Below are 17,669 nucleotides of genomic sequence, written 5' to 3' on the forward strand. Positions count from 1 at the left end.
TACTCATTCATAAATGGAGTTCCACCAAACTGTCCACTCAGTAGAAGTGTCTAATAAAAGATGAATTCATTCTCAGTTACCTCAAAGACCTGTCAAAGCTAGGTAGCCGTGTGTGTGTGTGTGTGTGTGTGTGTGTGTGTGTGTGTGTAAGAGCATGGCTTGTAGGGTAACTAATTGCCCAGGTTACCTGGTACTGAGGGTCCTGTGATACAGGACTGTGATGCTAAAGCCAGGACAGTCCTGGCAAACTGGCATGGCTGGTCACCCTACTTTGGGGAATTTCCTCAAGTTGGGCACCTTTGGACTGTCATTACATGAAGGACTGAAATTCCTGGTATTTCCCCTTTCTCTTCCCCTGTGGTTCCCTTGCCTTGTGCCAACCCTTATGTTTAAAGGGCATAGACCATGTCACAGTGGGCAGAAGTCTTCCCCTTCAAAGTATGCCTCTAGTGGGGATGTTCCAGTGTCAACTCCTCAGACATCTTGGCTCACTTAGAAGGTCACTTCTTTTCTCCCCACCCCTCTGTCCCAAAGGTACTGGCTTGACTTCTACTCATTTCCTCTTATTCTTATTGCACCATTCTGTTCTTTTTTCCTAACTCTACCCTGCATGCCCTCAGAGTACTATTTCTCTGCTCTTTGGATCACTGAATACAAAGGCTCCTTTCCTAATCTGACCCCCAAGTCTACCTCTGAGCTCCTGGTTGTTTTATTTAATTGCCTTCCTCCCCTCCCTGATTATAAAAGTATACATATATATATATATATATATATATATTTGTTGTAAAATATTGAGTACAGAAAAGTAGTAACATTTTATGGTACTGAATTTCTTACCAGTATTTTTTCTATGAATATTTTTACATAGTTCAGAACAGACTGTATAATTTTATATTTGGATTTTCTTTTTTTAACTTAACATTACAACATGAACATTCTATTAAAATCCTAAAAACATTTTCCTATGAGAGTCACATCAGCAAGATAGCAGACTAGGAAGCTACAGGCCCTCCTTCCCCCACAGAGACACCTACAACATATGAAACAGAATACCTCTGTGAGAACTCTAGAGACCAGCTGAGAAGCTACAACACCCAGGCCACTGTAAAACCAAGAAGGGATTCCAGCAAAAGGGGATGCTAGAATATATAAAGAACTCCTATAACTCAACAACAAAAAAGTCAAATAACCCAATTAAAATTGGGTGAAGACTGGAAGAGACATTTTCTCAAAAGTGATGTATAAATGGCCAATAAGCATAGGAAAAAATATTCAACTTCACTAATCATCAGAGAAATATAAATAAAAATCAAAATGAGATATCACCTCACATCCATTAGGATGGCTACTATCAAAAATACACAAAATAGGACTTCCCTGGTGGCACAGTGGTTAAGAGTCCGCCTGCCAGTGCAGGGGACACGGGTTTGAGCCCTGGTCCAGGAGGATCCCACATGCTGCGGAACAGCTGAGCCCGTGCGCCACAGCTGCTGAGCCTGCACTCTAGAGCCTGTGCTCCGCAACAAGAGAAGCCACCACAATGAGAAGCCCACGCACCGCAACGAAGAGTGGCCCCTGCTTGCTGCAACTAGAGAGAGCCTGCTAGCAGCAACGAAGACCCAATGCAGCCAAAAATAAAATTAATTAATTAATTAATTTAAAAAATACACAAAATAACAAGTGTTGTCAAGGATATGGAGAAATTGGAATCCTTGTTCCAACTGGTGGGATTGTAAAATGTTTCAACTACTGAGTTCCAGATCAATATGGCAGAGTAGGAAGATTATGGGCTCACCTCCTCCCACAGACACACCAAAACTACAACTACACATAGAACAACTATCTCTGAGAATGACCCAAAGATGAGCAGAACAGATTTCCTATGACTAAGGATATAAAGAAAAGGCCACATGGAGATGGGTAAGCAGAGGAGAGACACAGTCTAGTCAGCACCCACACCCCTGGTGCAGCAACCTACCAGCAGGAGGTATATCACAATATATACCATGGGGGACCTACAACCTGGGGGACCTACACTGGGAAGATGAGCCCCCATAATGTCTGGCTTTGAAAACCAGAAGGGCTTATATCTGGGACAGCAGAGGGCATTGGGAAATTGATACTCCACTCTTGAAAGACTCGTGTACAAACTCACTGGCCTTATGTCACAGTGCAGAGGCAGCAGCTTGAAAAGCGCCTGGGCCATACAAGAAAAAGATTCATTGACTGATCTTAGGATGTGTGTTGCAGAGGTAGGGATCTGGTAGAAATTTCTCTGGGGATGGAAGTGCTGGCAGACACCATTTTTTTAAACTGTTTTTCCACATAGCTGGGCCAGTGCTGGCAGGCGCCATATCTATCACTCTCCATCAGTCTAGCTAAAACCATGCACCCCACCCCAGTGATCCCGAGGACCTGTCCCATCTAAAGCAGCTCCCACCCCACCACATCTGGTGGGTGGCCCCAGCTGAAACCAGGCCCCTCCAAAGTGGCTTCTGCTCCGGGGGCCAGCCCTGCACACCAGCACGCTCACATCAATTGTGGCCCAACCACAACAGGAGGGCACATGCAGCCCACACAGGGAATACCACTGGAGCACCTGGCTCTGGTGACTGGGGTGGTGGGGAGGAGGGTTGTGCCACTGAACTCCACAGGGCACTTTCTATGTAAAGCCATTCTTCCAAGACCAGGAGATACAGCTGATATACCTGATACATAGAAACAAACACAGAAAGTTAGGCAAAATGAGGAGATGAAAAATACCTTCTGAAAGAAAGAACAAGACAAAACCTCAGAAAAAGAACTAAACGAAACAGAGATAAACAACTTACCAGGTAAAGAGTTCAAAATAATAGTCACAAATATGCTTACCAAATTGGGAGAAGAATGGACGAACTCAGTGAGAACTTCAACAAAGAGATAAAAATATAAAAAAGAACTAGTCAGAACTGAAGAATATAATAACTGAAATGAAAAACACACGAGAGGGAATAAACAGCAGTTTAGAGCAGCGGTCCCCAACCTTTTGGGCAGCAGGGACTGGTTTTGTGGAAGACAATTTTTCCACGGACGGGGTGGGGAGGGATGGTTCAGGAGGTAATGCGAGCGATGGGGAGTGGCAGATGAAGCTTTGCTCGCTCACCCGCCACTCACCTCCTGCTGTGTGGCCCAGTTCCTAACAGGCTGTGGATGGCCCAGGGGTTGGGGACCCCTGGTTTACAGGATGCAGAGGAATGAATCAGCAATCTGGAAGACAGGGTAATGGAAATCACCCAATTGGAAAAGAAAAAAGAAAAAAGACTTTTAAAAAATGAGGATAGTTTAAGGGATCTCTGGGAAAACATCAAGCATACTAACATTCACAGTATAGGGATCCCAGAAGGAGAAGAGAGAGACAGAAAGGGACAGAAAACCTATCTGAAGAAATAATGGCTGAAAATTTCTCAGAACTGGGGAAGGAAACACATCCAAGTCCAGGGATGAAACAAAATGAACTGGTTCAAACAAAATGAACCGAAAGATCCACACCAAGACATATTATGATTAAAATGTCAAAGGTTAAAAATAAAGAGAATCTTAAAAGCAGTAAGAGAAAAACTAGTTACATACAAGGGAATACCCAAAAGACTATCAACTAATTTTTCAGTAGAGACTTTATAGGCCAGAAGGGACTGGAATGATATATTTAAAGTGGTGAAAGGAAACACCTACAACCAAGAGTACTCTACTTGGCAAGGTCATGATTCAGATTTGAAGGAGAGATTTAGAGTTTCCCAGATGAGCAAAAGCTAAAGGAGTTCATCACCACTAAACCGGTCTTAGAAAAAAAATGTTAAAGGGACTTATTTAAACAGAAAACAAAGGCCAAAACTAGAAACAAGAAAATTATGAAAGAAAAAAAATCTCACTGGTAAAGGCAAACATATAGAAAAGGTAGTGGATCAACTACCTATAAAGCTAGTATGGGGCTTCCCTGGTGGCGTAGTGGTTGAGAATCTGCCTGCCAATGCGGGGGACACGGGTTCGAGCCCTGGTCTGGGAAGATCCCACATGCCACGGAGCAACTAGGCCCGTGAGCCACAGCTACTGAGCCTGTGCGTCTGGAGCTTGTGCTCCGCAACGAGAGGCCACGACAGTGAGAGGTCTGCGCACCGTGATGAAGAATGGCCCCCACTCACCGCAACTAGAGAAAGCCCTCGCACAGAAACCCAACTCGCACAGAAGACCCAACAGCCAAAATTAAATAAATAAATATTAAAAAAAAAAAAAAGCTAGTATGAAGGTTAAAGGACAAAGGTAGTAAAATCATCATGTCTAAAATAATCAGTTAAGTGATATACAAAATAAAAAGATATAAGTATGACATTAAAACATAAAATGTGATGGGGAGGGTAGTAAAAATGTAGTGCTTTTAGGATGCACTCAAACTTAAGTGACCATCAACTTAAAAAAGACTGCTGTGTACACAGATTGTTATATATGAACCTCATGGTAACCACAAACCAAAAACATACGACAGATAGACACGTAGGAAAAGAGAAATGAATCCAAACATACCACTAAAGATAGTCATTAAATCACAAGAGAAGAGAGCAAAAGAAGAAGAAAGGAACAAAAAATAGCTACAAAAACAACCCTAAAACAATTAATAAAATGACAAATAAGTACATACTTATCAATAGTAACTTTAAATGTAAATGGACTAAATGCTCCAATCAAAAGACATCAGGTAGCTGAATGAATAAAAAACAAGACCCATATACATGCTGCCTATAAGAGACTCACTTCAGATCTCACACAGAAACTGAAAGTGAAGGGAAGGAAAAAGATATTCTATGCAAATACAAACAAAAAGGCAGCTAGGGTAGCAATACTTACATCAGACAAAATAAACTCTAAAACAAAGACTTTAACAAGAGAAAAAGGAGGGCATTACAAAGTGATAAAACAATCAACCCAACAAAAGGCTATAACATTTGTAAATATCTATGCACCCAATGTAGGAGCACCTAGATACAAAAAGCAAATATTAACAGACATAAAGGGAGAAACAGAGAGCAATATAATAATAGTACGGAACTTTAACACCCCACTTAAATCAAAGAATAGATAATCCAGATGGAAAATCAATAAGGAAACATTGGTCTTAAATGATGCATTAGACCAGATGAACTTAATAGATATCTACAGAACATTCCACCAGAAAACAATAGAATACACCTTCTTTTCAAGTGCACATGGAACGTTCTCCAGGATAGATCACATGACAGGCTACAAAACAAGTTTCAGAGAATTTAAGACTGAAATCACATCAAGGATCTTTTCTGACCACAATGGTATGACATTAGAAATCAACTACAAGGAAAAAACTGCAACTCACCCAACACATGTAGGCTAAACAACATACTTCTGAACAACCAATGGGTCAACAAAAATCAAAGAGAAATCAAAAAATACCTTGAGACAAATGAAAATGGAAACACACTGTTCCAAAATTTATGGGACACAGCAAAAGCAGTTCTAAGAGGGAGGTTTATAGTGATACAGATCTCCAACAGGAAACAAGAAAAACCTCAAATAAACAATCTAACCTTACACTTAAAGGAACTAGAAAAAGAAGAACAAACAAAGCCCAAAGTTAACAGATGGAAGGAAATAATAAAGATCAGAATGGTAATAAATGAAATAGAGACTAAAAAAGAAAATAAAAGATCAACGAAACTAAGAGCTGGTTCTTTGAGAAAATAAACAAAATTGATAAACCTTTGGCTAGACTCATCAAGAAAAAAAGAGAAAGGGCTCAAATAAATAAGATCAGCAATGAAAGAGAAGTTACAACTGACACCACAGAAATATTAAGGATCATAGGAGGTTAATACCAACAATTACACTCCAACAAATTGGACAATCTAGAAGAAATGGATAAATTCCTAGAAACATACACTCTTCCAAGGCTGAATAAAGAAGAATTAGAAAATCTGAACAGACTGACCACTAGTAATGAAACTGAATCAGTAATTTAAAAATTCCCAAAAACAAAGGTCCAGGACCAGATGCCTTTACAGGTGAATTCTACCAAACTTTTAAAGGAGTTAATACCTATTGTTTGCAAACTACAGTTGACCCTTGAACAACGCAGGTTTGAACTGCATGGGTCCACTTATATGAAGATATTTTTCAATAGTAAATACTACAGTACTACATGGCCTGTGTTTGGTTGAATCCATGTATGTGGAGGAGCCATGAATATGGAGGGCCGACTATAAGTTATATGTGAATTAACCCTCATATTGTTCAAGGGTCAACTGCATTCCAAAAATTGAAGAGGAAGGAATGCTTCCAAACTCATGTTACAGGGCCAGCATTACCCTGATACCAAAATCAGATAGACACTACCAAAAAAAAAAAACTATAGGCCAAAATCCCTGATGAACATATATGCAAAAATCCTCAAGAAAATATTAGCAAATCAAATTCAACAATACAGTAAAAGAATCGTACACCATGATCAAGTGGGATTTATTCCAGAGATGCAAGGATGGTTCAATATCCACAAATCAATTAACATGATACCCACATTAACAAAATGAATGATAAAAATCACTTGATCATCTCAATAGATGCAGAAAAAGCATGTGACAAAATTCAACACCCATTTATGGTAAAAACTCTCAACAAAGTGGGTATAGAGGGAACACACCTCAACATACTAAAGGCCACATATACAAATCTATGGCCAACATCATACTCAACAGTGAAATGCTAAAAGCTTTTTCTCTAAGATCAGGAACAAGATAAGAATACCCGTTCTTGCCACTTTTATGCAACATAGTATTGGAAATCCTAGCAAGAGCAATCAGATAAGAAAAAAAAAAAAAAGGATAAAAAGCATCCAAATTAGAAAAGAAATAAAACTGTCACTATACAGATGGCATGATACGATATATAGAAAACACTAAAGACTCCACAAAAAAAACTATTAGAACTAATAAATGAATTCCATAAAGCTGTAGGATATAAAATCAATGTACAGAGATCTGTTGTATTTCTATACACTAATAATGAAATGTCAGAGAAATTAAGAAAACAATCCCATTTATAACTGCATCAAAAAGAATAAAATACCTAGGAATAAATTTAACCAAGGAGGTGAAGGACCTGTACTTGGAAAACGGTAAGACATTGATGAAAGAAATTGAAGATGACACAAATAAATGGAAAGACATACTGTACTCATGGATTGGAATAATTAATATTGTTAAAATGTCCAAACTACCCAAGTCAATCTACAGATTCAGTGCAATCCCTATCAATATACCAATGGCATTTTTCACAGAAGTAGAACAAATAATCCTAAAATTTTTATGGAACTACAAAAGACCCCAAATAGCCAAAGCAATCTTAAGGATGAACAAATCTGGGTATATCATGCTCACTGATTTCAAACTATACTACAAAGCTATAGTAATCAAAACTATGGTACGAGCACAAAAAAACATAGACCAATGGAACACAATAGACAGCTCAGAAACAAACCCACGTGTACATGGTCAATTAATTTACAACAGAGGAGGGGGGAAGAGATGGTCTTTTTAATAAATGATGCTGGGAAAACTAGACAGTTACATGCAAAAAGAAAAGAAAAGAAAAAAACTGTACCACTATCTTACACCATATACAAAAAATAAACCCCAAATGGATTAAAGACTTAAATGTAAGACTTGAAACCATAAAACTCCTGGTAGAAAACATAGCCAGTATGGTCTTTGACATTGGTCTTAGCAATATTTTTTGGATTTGTCTCCTCAGGCAAGGGGAACAAAAACAAAGATAAACAAATGGGACTACATCAAACTAAAAAGCTTTTGCACAAGATGGCCAACAGACACATGAAAAGATGCTCAACAGCACTAATCATCAGGGAAATGCAAATCAAAACCACAAGGAGATATCACCTCACACCTGTCAGAATGTTATTATCTGTTATTCTATTATCAAAAAGACAAATACGTATTGTCAAGGATGTGGAGAAAAGGGAAACCACATGCACTGTTGGTGGGAATGTAAATTGGTGCAGCCACTATGGAAGACAGTATGGAGGTTCCTCAAAAAACTAAAAATAGAACTACCATATAATCCAGCAGTTTCACTTCTGGGTATTTATCTGAAAAAAATGAAAACACTAATTCAAAAAGATATATTCACTCCTACATTCATTACAGCATTATTTACAATAGCCAAGATATGGAAGCAACTTAAGTGTCCATCCATAGATGAATGGATAAAGAAGATGTGGTATACACAGTTGACCCTTGAAAAACATGGGTTTGAACTGCATGGGTCCACTTATACAATTTTTTTTTCAATAAATAACTACTATAGTACTACATAATATGCAGTTGGTTGAATCTGTGGATTCACCTGTGGATTGAACTATGGATACAGAGGGCCAACTCAAAAGTTATACATGGATTTTCAACTGCACAGAGGGGTGGTACCTGTAACCCCTGGGGTTGTTCAAGGGTCAACTGTATACACAAGGGTATATTAGTCAGCCATAAAAAAGAATGAAATCTTGCCACTTGTGACAACATGGATGGATTTAGTATTATTCTAAGTGAAATAAGTCAGACAGAGAAAGACAAATACTGTATGATTTCACTTATATGTGGAATATAAAAAACAAAAGAAACAAACAAGCACAACAAAACAGAAACAGACTCATAGATACAGAGAACAAACTGGTGGTAGCCAGAGGGGAGCAGGTGGGGAGTTGGGCAAAATAGGTGAAGGGGATTAAGAGGTACAAACTTCTACTTAAAAGATAAATAAGTTACGGGGATGTAATGTACAGCATAGGGAATATAGTCAATAATATTGTAATAACTTTTTAGGGTGGCAGACGGTTATTAGACTTATCATGGTGATCAATTTGTATTGCATATAAATGTCAAACCACTATGTTGTCCACCTGGAACTAACAAAATATTGTATGTCACCTATACTTCAATAAAAAGGTGGGGGGAATGGTACAATTACTATGGAAAATAGCATTAAGTTTCCTCAAAAAATTAAAAATAGAACTACTATATGATCCAGTCATGCTACTTCTGGGTTTATAGCCAAAAGAATTGGAAGCAGGGTCTCACAGAAATATTTGTACACCCATGTTCATAGCAGCATTATTCACAATAGCCAAAAGGCAGAAGCAACCCAAATACCTATTGATGGATGAACAAAGTGTGGTATATACGTAAAATAGAATTTTATTCAGCCTTAAGAAGGAAGGAAATTCTGTCACATGCTACAACATGGATGAAGCTTGAGGACACTATGCTAAGTGAAATAAGCCAGTCACAAAACGACAAAACTTGCATGATTCCACTCATCTGTGGCATCTAAAGTATTCAAATTCATAGAAACAGAAATTAGAATACCAGGCTGGGGAAAGGGAAATGTTATTTAATGGGTAGAGAGTTTCAGTTTTGCAAGATGAAGCTCTGTTTCACAACAATGTGAACATAGTTAACACTATTGAACTGTACACTTAAAAATGGTTAAGAAGGTAAATTTTATGTTATGTGGTTTTTTTTACAGTTTTAAAAAAACCAACTTTTTCCTAGATTCAGCGTTCATTGACTATATTCTATTTCAATGTATGATGCACCTGAGTTGGCTTGACCACTTTTCTACTAGTCATTCAGACCAAGGGTCAGCAAACTTTTTCTTAAAGGACCAGACAGTAAGTATTTAGGCTTTGCTGGCCATAGTCTCTGCTGTTATAGCAGGAAAGGAGACATAAACGATATGTACTTGGGGGTGGCTGTGCTTCAGCACAACTCCATCTACAAAAGTAGGAGGAGGGCTGGATTTGACCAATGGGCCATCGTTTGTTAAGCCCTGGTTTAGACTATTTCTAATATTTGGTATTATAAAAATGCTGCTAATGAACATCTTTGTGAAAAAGTCCATATATACACATATGTATACTTTCCTAAGAGAAGCTACTATATATATATACATATATATATATATATGCTAATAAATATATATAAGCTTCTCTCTTAGGCAAGAATCCTAAAAATGAAGTTAATGGAAAAAAAGTATGGCTATTTCTAAGGTCCTTGATGCATACATTGGGATACGACTTGAAGCAGCTCTCTGAATAGCTACCTGATCCTGATTCAGCAACACCTTGGACTCTGTCAAGGCAATACCTGGAACGAACCTTTCTTAAGTTCGAAGCACATACCACCAGTTCAGCTCCCCTGAGTTGCCTCCACCCCTCCAGATCTGTCAGGCCCTTTATCCTTGGCAACCATGCCACACTACTCCCTGCTCAAATTGTCCACCAGTCTGTGTGCTACCTTTTCCTTCCCAACCCAACTAATTAGTCTGCATGTACAGACTAAGCACATGTACTTATTTCAGCTCCTTCTGGAAACCCCACTAAAATGACAACAAAAGGATTCTTTACTGCACAAAACCATAAAGAGATGATAAAATGTGGGAGGCTTGAACACAGGAGGATGAATTACAGCTGACTTGTAGATGAGAAGCCGAACCTTAAGCCCATAGTGAGGAAAGACAAGGAGCAACTCAGTTTGCATTGAGAACTCCCAAAGGCTCTGTGGCCCAGGACTTGGTGGCACCAGCTATTTCTAGAAGTGTGGGTGCAGATGGGACTAAAAACAGGAGAACTGGTTGAAAATCATTAAAGAGCATCTATACTCCCAACCCCCTCCCAATGCACACAGAGCCAGACAACTGTATGTCCCCAACCCCACAACAAGACTAGTGGCTACAAACAAAAGTCTCTGGATAACGGCACACCAGGCAACCTTAAGGATGGGGCACTGTTCTGAAGGTAGTACTAAAGATTTTCACAGTGAACTAGGAGAAAGCTTACATGCCGAACACTGAGATTTTCCCCACCCCTCACTGGCTTGGCTCCCAGACCACGGGTAGCTAGGATGGTATCTTCCAGGCAGGGACTGGAAGATTATTTTCTGGAGAGATCTAAAGATATCAAAATGTGGGTTATATAAAGCAACAGGCAGACTGCCATACAGAGAAGCCCACATCGACAACTCCTGATGCTCAGAGTTCTAACCAGCTTTTAGCTCCCCGTTTAAAAATATGAATGGAAAACCAAGGATCATCACAAACCTGAGGACAGCTCCTAACAATAAAGGTTTAGACCAAAACAGGAAAGAAAAAAAAAAAAGAAATGGAGTGTGATGACTGGGCCTCAGAATACCCAGATAGGTGAAACATCATTTCTGAGTGTGTCTGTGAGGCTGTTTCTGGATGAGGTTAACGTTTGAATCAGTAGACTGAGTAAAGCAGATTGCCCTCCCCAGTGTGGGTGGGCCTCATTCAATCTGTTGAAGGCCTGAATAGAATAAAAGGCTGAGTAAAAAAGAATTTTTCTCTCTGCCTGTCTTTGACCTGGGACATTGGTCTTCCCCTGCTTTCAGACTCAGACTCAGACTTGGACTTAAACCATCAACAATCTTGCTTCTTAGGCCATCAGACTTGGACTGGAACTATACTGTCTGCTCCCCTGAGCCTCCAGCTTGATAACTGTAGATCCTGGACTTCTCAGCCTCCATAACTGTGTGAGCCAATTCCTTATGGTAAGCCAATCTCTCTCTCTCTCTCTCATTTATTTACTTATAATCTCTCTCTCTCTCCTTATTTATTTACTTATTTATTTTTAAATTACCCATCATCTCTTTGCTTTTTTGTGAATTTCTCTATTCCCCTTCTGATTTTTCCTCTCTAAATGTCAGACACTTATTTGTTTTGCTAACAGTTTACATTATCCTTAATATACCCCCAAATCCATCCATTTGTCTGTCTATTAAATGTCTTCACTTGGTTGAGTGGATAAAGAACTTGAACATCTAACTGTGTGGATAAAATCAAATAACAAAATCATAATAAAAAGCTGACTAAAGAAAAAATATACAATTATGTATTTATGTTATATAATTATATAATGTATACATATATTATTATACATACAATATATATTATATATAATTATATATATTGGTTCTGTTTCTCTGGAGAATCCAGACTGATAGGGAGACTATATAGGGAGATGAAAACTAAACCACATCTCTAAGGAGAAAAATTAGAATCAAAACTTATTTTTTCCTAATGACAGAAATTAAATATTAAAGAATATGATTTTGTCAAATATGGTTGAGTTTTGGAGGGCCACAATTTATTGTACTATCTAGTATTTTTCGCCAACCCCCAAAGAACCGATTTTTGCCCCTCTGGGTGACAACTTTGCCCCTGTGGAAAGTATATGCCTTAGATCAGAGAAGACATTGCTTCCATGAAACATGACTAAATTGCTATTTTAAAAATGGACAAAAAAAAAAAAAATGGACAGGGCTTCCCTGGTGGCACAGTGGTTAAGAATTCGCCTGCCAATGCAGGGGACGTGGGTTCAAGCCCTGGTCCGGGAAGATCCCACATGCCACGGAGTAACTAAGCCCGTGCGCCACAACTACTGAGCCTGCGCTCTAGAGCCTGTGAGCCACAACTACTGAGCCCACAAGCCGCAACTACTGAAGCCCGCGCACCTAGAGCCTGTGCTCCGCAACAAGAGAAGCCACCGCAATGAGGAGCCCGCACACTGCAACGAAGAGTAGCCCCTGCTCGCCACAACTAGAGAAAGCCCGCACACAGCAATGAAGACCCAACGCAGCCAAAAATAAATAAATAATAAAATAAATTATAAAAACATTGTTTAAAAAAAAAAGGACATTGAGGGCTTCCTTGGTGGTGCAGTGTTTAAGAACATGCCTGCCAATGCAGGGGACATGGGTTCGAGCCCTGGTCCGGGAAGATCCCACATGCCGCGGAGCAACTAAGTCCGTGCACCACAACTATGGAGCCTGCGCTCTAGGGCCCATGAGACACAACTACTGGGACTGCGTGCCACAACTACTGAAGCCTGCACGCCTAGAGCCGTTGATCTGCAACAAGAGAAGCCACCACAATGAGAAGCCTGCACACCACAATGAAGAGAAGCCCCCGCTCGACACAACTAAAGAAAGCCCGCGTGCAGCAAAGAAGACCCAATGTAGCCAAAAATAAATACATACATACATACATACATACATACATAAATACATAAATAAATTTATAAAATAAAATGGACACTGAAAGAATAAAAAATGTTCTTGGAAATTAAAATTGTAAAAGCAGAAATTTAAAAACTCAATGAAAGGACTGTGAGCTAAATCTCCCAGAAAGCAAAATGTTAAGAAAGAGAGATGGCAGAGAAGGAGAGAACAGATTGTAAAATTATGGCATGAGTTCAGGAAGTGAAACATTTTAATAAGAGTTCCAGAAAGAGAGAAAATACATGTGGGGTGTGTGTATGTGTGTGTTGGTAGTGGTGAGGAATAACTAAATAAAAATTTAGAGTAAAATTCTCCAAGGGACTGAAGGATATGCGTTTCCAAATTCAAAGCAGCCATGGAAGGCCCAGCCCAACAGATGAAAATTTCCCATCCAAGGCACCTCCCCATGAGTCCAGAGCACTGGGAACAAAAAGAATATCCTAAGATACCCATTCTCTTATTTCTGGGAGGTGTCTTCTCGTTCCTGGTGGGTAAGAATCTTAAAGGTTAAAAAGGTATTTCTAGCAGATTTGTCACAAGGATTTTAGTTCATTTAACTTATGAGGTTTTCAAAGGAGTTCTGAGGATGCTAGATTACTTTTTTTCTTAATGTAAAAGCAATATATGCTCATTACAGAAAACATGGAAACTTCAGAAAAGTATAAAGAAGAAAAAGTATCAGCTGTAGTTGAACAAATCTGAACATCTATTTCTTTACCAGCATGGAGTATTGTTTTTTAAGCTTTATCCATTTGGTAGGAAAAAGGAGAGTCTCAATTTAATTTGTGATTATTTCTAACTAGAGTTGACCATATTTTTAGCAGTTATAATTCCTCTGGGAATTGTCTCATTTTGCTAGTCTTGATGTTTTTCTAGACGTGCTTGGTAAGATACTCTGAAGGAGCCGTGTGTCACGTTCTCATCTTCACGGCCATGCCCCAGACCAGAGCGTATGATGCCTCTACTGTGAAAATGTGGAAATATTCTTTCTAAATGATGACGGTTGTCACGCTCAGGTTTCCCATAGCCTTTCTTCCTGTTTCTCTTTCCTCTGGTGGTTGTGTTTGGCTTCCTAGCTGTCTTGCTTTGGCTGAGTGAAGACTCGGCCAGGGCTACCTCTCAGCATGTGCCCGCACTGCCTCCCTTCCCAATCCTGTACTCCAGCCACAGTGACCCCATGGGACCCTGTGCCCAGCCGGTACCTACTGAATACTATCTAATGAAATGCCACACATCTGAGAAGGGCAGAAAGGAAAAGTGAAAAAGCAGCTAATTTTTGGTTTCATTAATGGAGCCTATTTAAGTTTCTGTTAAATATTTGTTCCCCAACAGCAAACTTGGTCCTGGAAAACACTCTTTTGGTAGACACGATTTACTTCACAATTTTCCCTCCCTTGATTGACAACTGTGAAATAGGGAACCAAAGGCTGTCAAAGACAACTGAATAATGTGTGAGGCAAACAAGTGTCCACGCTGCAGTCCCTTCTCTTGCTTTAAACCCTGGCAACGTAAAAGCAAGTCCACAGAACCACTTGAGGATGAGGAGGGGTGAGGCCTTGCAGACACTTTCAGAGCCCATTGCCTAAAAATGTTGCCTTCAGTAGGTAAAGTAGAATAAGTGCTGGAGAAAAGCACCCTTGCTTTCTTATCCCCACTGTGAGGCCAAAATTGATCTTATGAGCTAAAGTTGACCTAGAAAACACATTTGTAAGCATTTCCCTTCCTCTTCAAAGACAATAAAAATGGACACGCTTTAACTGCAATTAAGATTGGGGCCCAGCTGAGGCTAGTGGGAATATCTGGCATCTAGAGCCACCTTGTGGTGGCTCATCCAAATCCTGGGCCCTTTCAAAGGGCCCTGTCAGATTAAATATGACCGCTTCGTGAAGAGGAGTATGGATTAAGTCATTTTCTTGGGGAATACAAACTAATAGAAATAACAAGCACTTGACTGTAACTCTATAGTAAATGAAGCACTCATTTAATCTGGTAGCAGTCCTGTGCTACAGGTAACAGGATCTCAGTCTTAGAAATGGGAAGACTGAGGCTTGGAGAAATTGACTACTTGTATGGGCCAAGTCCTGGACTTGAACCCAGATGTTTATATTCCAAATAGCGTAACACAATTAGTATTGTTGTATGTAGTATGTATCAAAAACTCAAATGAAATTAATAGTACCATATAGTATCGTATACGGTATACACTGCATAGTATAATATATATATTCTATACTGTATATGGTATATATACCTTACTAAAGAGCACTATAGTACTTATGCTATTTTCTATAGCACTGTAAACCAGTACTCACTACCCTTCTGGGGCTATTTTCTGCCTGTGAAGACAAGGCAATACTGGTTGACTCCTGGCAGTCTATGATTTAGCAAATGTTGTCACAGAGTTTTGCTACTAAACAAACTGTGGCCTTGCTTTCCTGGATCTCCTGGGCACCCAACCTGCAGAAGACTCTGCTCCTCTGTCTTAATCTGGGGTGCAGTAATGGAAGTGTCCCAGGGAGAATAAACATGGGGGCACCGAGGCAAGAGAACTGAAGCCATGTTTTTATTATTTCTTACCCCAATCCACTGGCCCAAACCATGATAGACTATGTCACCTCATTCATTTAACTAGAAGTATGTTTTACAACCACTACCTTTTAAAGTGGGGTTACTGAGAGGTTACCTGGCTGGGTGTCAGAGGTGTGCGTGTCATTAGGCCAGCTTTAAATATTCCAGGTGAAAGATCTGCAGCCTTTCCTTTATGGGGCAGGAATTTGGGGCCATCATTGCTCCTGAGGACAGAGACGACTCCAAGTTGTGCTTGGAGGGAACCGTGGGCCTCGTTTACAGGCGTCCCCTCAGGCAACTCCTGGCAAAGGTAGAGGGGCCTTTTCTTATGGCCGGGTCCTCGTCAGCCTGTTCAGCTTGCCTTAGTGTCACTCCCGTCTCCAGGGCACGTGGTCGGCCAGATCGGCCACCTCTGGTAGGTCTCAGGACAATTATCCATGTCTTACAAGTTAAGGAATCTGAGGTTCAAGCAGAGTGAGTGGTGAGGCCACAACTGACTTCTGACAACAAAAGCCCACGCTTACCCTACTACATCACGCTGCTCCCCACTTTCTACTTTAAATATCCTGTTTTTATCCAGCTCAGCCACTAAAATCCAAGTAACATTGGTCAGACCTAGTGGAGGAAACGGGTGAAAGGACTTCCGAGGAGGGGGCATTTAGCAGCATTCTGGGGCTGAAGCCGGGTGTGGGACGCACTTGCTGGAGCCACTTGGAGGAAAGAGCCCTGGACTGGAGGTGGGGAGCCAGGGGCTGGTCGAGGCTCTCCCCCAACAAACTGCTCTGGGGCTGGGCTTGCCCCTCGCTCCATGAGGAAGCCTGTCAGTCCCCGTCCCCCACCAGGTCCATCTTCTTTACAAGCTGATTTCAAAGGACAACTCTGTACTAGTCCTCATCAGTTTTGCTCTTACCCAGGATAGCCATCTTCCAGCCTTCAAAAGAAGGGGAGAGAATACATAAAGCAACAGACCAGCAACAGACAAGGGTTCCTCTTGCCTCCCCTGCCCCTTAGAGCCCTCTCAAGCAGTCAGGGACAGATGGCAGAGTGAGGACACCCAGCAAGCATGCCGCCTGAGCCTCACTGCCTGTCCCTCCTCTCTCCGGGAGCGGGAGGGCTGACTCTAATTGTACAGAACGGCTATGACTACTGTCCAGCCCCTCCCCACAGGGACCCCTCCCCTTCAAATGTGTTTGGGGTTGAAGGGCCCTAGCTGGCTGTGTGTGCGGTCCAGGCAGTACACTCAAGACAACCATTCTCATACACAGGAAACATCACGGCCTACAGGATCAGCTTTGTTAGCAGGCCAAAAGAACTCCGATTTCATTTTATAAAGTGAAAGTCATTACACAGGAATGCTTGGGAAACAGGTCAGCAGACCAATCTGAGGATTTTCCCATATGCCACCTCAGCACTAGCCATGGCAGTCATTGCCTCTTAGCTGCCGCCGCCTCATTTCCCAGTGGGGAGCTGGGACAGGGGATGGCCTTCCCGTCTCCCTCAGGGCACTGTGGCCAGGGACTGGCCCAATTACAGATGGTCTCAAGAACGAAGCAGGGAGCCATGGGGTGTTCTTGAGACCTCCAATGCAAAAGTGGCATTTGTGGACACTGGTCCTGAGGAGGCACATAAATGAACCAAAGCAGAGGGAAATGGGCAAACATGAGACACTGGAGAAGGAAGAGAAGAGAACAATCCTTCAAGCTAAAAATACACAGGGATGTGTTATTTTAGTCTATTTGGCCTCATTTTTCCACAGGGTTGTCTGACATGCTGCCTAGAGACACATTTACAGACTGGAGGAGTAATGAATGACACGGGTCTCTTTAAGTGCTACAGGGCCCTCGTGCTTTCCTCTGTGGAATCTTAGACAACATGGCTAAATCCACCTTATACCATAAAACTTTCCTCTTCAGGCCTTGCAATTTTATTTACATTTCTGTAACACACACACAC

Source organism: Eubalaena glacialis, chromosome 6 (assembly GCF_028564815.1).
Source record: "Eubalaena glacialis isolate mEubGla1 chromosome 6, mEubGla1.1.hap2.+ XY, whole genome shotgun sequence".
Taxonomy (NCBI): domain Eukaryota; kingdom Metazoa; phylum Chordata; class Mammalia; order Artiodactyla; family Balaenidae; genus Eubalaena; species Eubalaena glacialis.